At 43.1% G+C, this 4,873-nt stretch overlaps 1 long non-coding RNA gene across 2 annotated transcripts; it reads right to left on the minus strand.

Annotated features, from left to right (window-relative positions):
- Positions 1 to 1,288: 1,288 nt before the first annotated feature.
- Positions 1,289 to 3,857, minus strand: LOC123114852 (uncharacterized). 2 transcript variants are annotated; one of them, XR_006456570.1, is made up of 2 exons: positions 3,495 to 3,857; positions 1,289 to 1,669 (listed from the first exon to the last, which is right to left on the minus strand). It is a non-coding gene; the product is annotated as an uncharacterized lncRNA (long non-coding RNA). The 2 variants fall into 2 exon arrangements; XR_006456571.1 differs by having other exon boundaries at positions 1,756 to 3,857.
- Between the last annotated feature and the right edge of the window lie 1,016 nt (positions 3,858 to 4,873).

Raw genomic sequence — 4,873 nt, forward strand, 5'->3', positions numbered from 1 at the left:
AGAGCAGTTTTGAAAAAACCTTTTTTTCAAAACCAAAAACGTGAATCGTATTTTTGACTTAATTTTCAAACGGTTTGTCAGAATTGAGTAAATGAGATGGCGTTGGAAAGCTTGTGAAAATCCGCATCTTCCATATATCTACTATTTTTTCAAATTCTATATGATTTAAAAGTAATTTGAAAAAGGTAAAATTCTGGGCGAAATGTTTTTTCACTGTTTTTTGCAAACGATTTTGTCGGATTGATGCAAATGATACGGCATTGGAAAGTTATGGAAAATGCGCAACTTTTGTGTATAGAAAGTTTTTTCTAATGCCTTACGATTTAAATACGAATTCAAATACGATTAAAATTGGTTTTGAACACGGTTTTTTTAAAAGTTTGTCGAAATGGGGCAAATAATATAACATTGGATAGCTATCAAAAATGTAAAACTTAGTCATGTTGGACGTTTTCTCTACCTTGCAACCGTTTAAGAATAATTTGGAATACGGCAAGATGGATCCTGCTGTTTTCCCGTCTGAAAAACAGAGTACTCGTACTGATATATGTGTGTGTTTGTACTGAGCTATTTTGTTAGAGTAATTTTGAATTATTCTGAAAAACGAGTACTTGTACTGATGTTTGCATGGGTTTGTACTAAGCATGTTTTCACTAACTAGCTTTTGCTCTGTTTTTGGGTAATATTTTTGCTCGTAAATTTTCAACAGTTTATTGTATCGTCGCCCTTGTACTTGCATGGTTTCTATCATCGAACTGAATGATATTTTGTTCAAAAAGAAAATGTTTTGTTTTGTTTCTTTTTTTTGAACTCAACATATTTTTGACAATGATGTTTTGAACTTCTCTCGTTTTACGACTTGTACTGAGGTACTTACTGAGCAGGATTTTCATGGGGTTTCTGTTTTTGCTTGAATTTTTACAATTTGAATTTCTGCCATTTCTTTTATTCCGAACGAACCACCGTTTTTAACTCATACTGAGGTACTTACTACGCCCGAACTGGGGTGGCTGTCGCGTGTCTCGGCGAGGAAGAAGAGGAAGCTCGGAGGCGAGGTTGGATTCGGCCGGCGGAAGGTCCGGGCGGTAGGATGCTGCGCAAGGCGGGGGGTGACAGGCGCAGGGCGGCGGGGCTTGGAGTGGCGGCGCACGGCGGAGGGGATCGGGGTGGCGGCGCGGGGCAGGGATGGCGGTGCGCGGCGGCGGAGGGAGGCTAGGACAGCGCGCGGCAGAAAACAAGTAAAGGATGTTCTAGTAATAGAGCATAATGGATAAATAAATTCAGAGAATTATAAACCAACATTAGATATCAAAATGTAAAATAAAGTCTCTGCTTTGAGGCATAAGAACAGCTAGTCAACATGATTTTTTCTCCAAATCAAGACTTCCCAAGAATAAGCTAGCATCTGGACTGAATCCACTGGATAGATCGATCGACTAGCTTGTACTCATACAAGAACATTTTTGCAACCTGAATACGAATGGAAAAAGCATGGTGATAATGCAAATTCAGAAGCCCTGTTTAGCAACACATTCATCTGTCCATGTTCACTCCATGACTAATAGCACAACTAAAATCACCAGGGTGCTACAGATTCGCAAGCTCGCCTAAGATTACGGAAGCACCATCCGTACTTGCGCTCCATTCCTCAGCACCAAGTTCTCTGTCACTGCACAAAGTAAGAGAAGTGGCCCCAAAATCAGTTCACCTACTTCACCAGAACTAAGAAACAAATAGAAATCCAAGAGGATCAACCTGCAACATTACTAGCAGCATAGGCGGTACGAGAAGCCCGCTGGAGTGAAGAGGGCGGCTCCCGCATCATCAGGCCGCTAGTGCAAGGGGGAAATTAGCAGGTCACAAAGAGGGCGGCTGCCTAGCTCGTCATCCTAGAACTAAGGGAGGCGCACTTGTCGAACTGCTAGAGGCCGTGCAGACGGTGCCACCCGACGGCGACCAGGGCTTCCCACAACTGCCATCGACAGCTAGAGGCGGATGAGCTCCACCACGGCGAGCCTCGCGGCCCCACCACGCCAGCGCCACCATTTCTCACACACCTCCTGATCCGCGCCATCTGCTCCGCCGGAGGAATACAGGTGGGCGCGGCAGAGGTGAGCAGTGGCTAGGATGTGTATGCAACTTTTTTTACTAGAACTTGCAAGTAAACTGAAGAAACCAATAGCATAGAGATCCTGCTAAACATTTACTGAAAATTTTGCATATAGGTTGATCTTAGCTGAACTGACACACGAAATTGTATAGGTTTATGCATATCAAAATGCATATGAGTTGTTTGATGATACAGTACATGTTGAACTGAGCAAATTCACAAATTTTTGCAATAAGAAAAAGTGATTTTTGTAGCTTTTTTGTCAATGGCCTGTTGTAACATAAGTAGTTAAGTACTAGCACAGCTACTGGCTTTTATATAAATCATGACAAAATCAAACAAAGTTAAGAACAGGCATGCTCCAGCCAATGTGGTGGGCAAGGAGATGCCTGCTGCAAGAGGAGATGCTTGCTGATATGAAGAGGGGGCCATAATGGAGAGAAGAACCTGAATATGGTCAAACAATTGCAGGGGCATCGTGTTTGCCAAAATTAAAAACCACTCAATGGACTCTCCAGTTTACTTAAATTAATTACTCAGGGGGTGATGCATTTTCATGCTTTAGAAATTCATAATGTTGACTACAAAATCTGAATGGACATAAACTAATTATTACAAATAAACACTGATTTCAACGTATGGCCCGGGTGGTCGATTCACAAGTTTGCCGATAGTGGGTGTATGCATAACCACTAAGTTGATGTATCATCCTAGATATGGAAAATGATGTGCCAATTAAAATGCAAGGAGTACAATGCTGAAAAGAGAAAAAGCAGTGAATACGCAGTGCCCTGTATAATGTGCTAGTCTGGTGATCACATAAGGACTCTAGGGACTATAATTCAAGTGGGTAAAATACTAGAGCGTAATGCACAGAGCATTTGCCGGCTGCACAATTGGACTCCGCCTATAGAAAGCTGCAATCTATGTGGTGAAGAGACGAGGCACTACCAGCTCTTGGATCAGAATTGACATCAAAGAAACTCGCCGCAAATCATTACTTATTCAGGTGATATATCTAAACTTACAGAAATTGAAACTTGTACTGACGATATTTTTTCACAGGCACCAACTATTCTGCGCTTTTTCAAGGACTGACAACCGAGTGCACACCAAACTAATGTTAAGTTTAGTACAAAAATTCTTTATTCATGAACTGACAATATTTCTCCCTTTTGGACTGAAGAAAATCACACACGTAGGCACGCAGGAGAAGCCGTTTCAAGCTACAGCCAGCATCAGCAAGAATTCAAGCGAAAGGCACTCAGGTAATAGGAAATGAACATATGACGAAGAATTGAACATAAAAGAAAATATTTTTGGAGAAGGAAGAAGATGTTAGGAGGATCTGGTGAACCTGCTACGCATACTCCTGTGGACTTACGGTTCCAGTGAAGTGGAGCTGATGGAAGAGAGGATCACGAGCTGCGGCGGGATGGTCGACGCTGGAGCTCGTGGCGAAGTGGACCCGTGGCGCGGCGGCGGGGGGAGGGGTCGTTGGCGCGTAGGGCAGTGGCCCGGGTGGACGTGGGGGCGGCGGTCGCGGCTGGAGCTGGGGCGGCGGCCACGGCGGGAGGTGGCAGGGGCGGCCGCGACGGTGGAGGGGGAGGCCGGGGCGGCGCCCTGGTGAAGGGGGAGGCCGCGGCGGCACGCTGGTGGAGGGGAAGGCCGCGGCGGCGCGGGATCAGATCAGGGGGAATGGTTAGGGACGACAGGGTTTGGCTTCGGGTCAGATGTTCAGTTGGGACTTTCCTGTGTTTAGTTTATAGATTAGTCGGATCGCTCTTATATAAAGCCGAGGGTAACAGAATAATATTCTGTTATGGGTAACAGAATAGCCCAGCCCTATATATATATATATATATATATATGAAATATGTTACGAGAGCCTATATGCATCGAAGGGATGAATGATCAATTTCAATGGGTATATAGGAGTAATAAAGAAATGAGAGAAAAAAGGGCGTGATCAGTAGAAATAAAAAAGAACGGGAGATTCAAAAAAAATATGAAGGAGGGAATAACACAAAGAAATTGGTATAATATCAAGGGCGTGGCATGAATGTAATGCAATAATAAAAGGAAATCAGTACTGAGGGACGTGGGAGAGGCACACATATATGCGTTGGTACGTAGTGCAACCGTTATATGCAATAGAAATAAAAGTGTCGATTTGTATGCGATGAACTAGGGTCGTTTCGCTCAGACGTAGACAATTTTTTTATTAATCTTCAAGCGTATCCAGAGATGGCCTAAAACATATTTAATAGAATCATTTTATTGGGATCAGAATCGTCGTACAGAAATTGTACAAAAAGTATTGTATGTTACCATGCTTCTTAATGTATTACTTATATGAAGTTCTGTTAGACCTTAGTGTGTGCCTCTCTGCCATGGCCAGGTACAATTCGGATGTTTTTTCGGCTGTGCTAACATATATTTCAGTGGACATGTCAATTATCTCTTACGTTGCAACGCACCGACATATGTGCTAGTAATTTTTGTAGTAGATTATAGGATCCAACTCAATTGTATTCATCGGAGTCTATTACAATAAATACAGGTGATGTCTTGCGTGGCAAGCCAACTAACCCTACAATATATCTAGTAGTTAATCTATAGAAGGCTAGATATCATATGAGGATCAATGGGAGAGATAAGTATAGATATGTCACATTCAACACCCCCTGCAGTTCAGCGATGCAGACTGGAGCAAAACTCCTAGAATGTAGTGGTTGGCAACCCCTTGGTCATGATGTCGAC

Source organism: Triticum aestivum, chromosome 1B (genome assembly GCF_018294505.1).
Source record: "Triticum aestivum cultivar Chinese Spring chromosome 1B, IWGSC CS RefSeq v2.1, whole genome shotgun sequence".
Lineage (NCBI taxonomy): Eukaryota > Viridiplantae > Streptophyta > Magnoliopsida > Poales > Poaceae > Triticum > Triticum aestivum.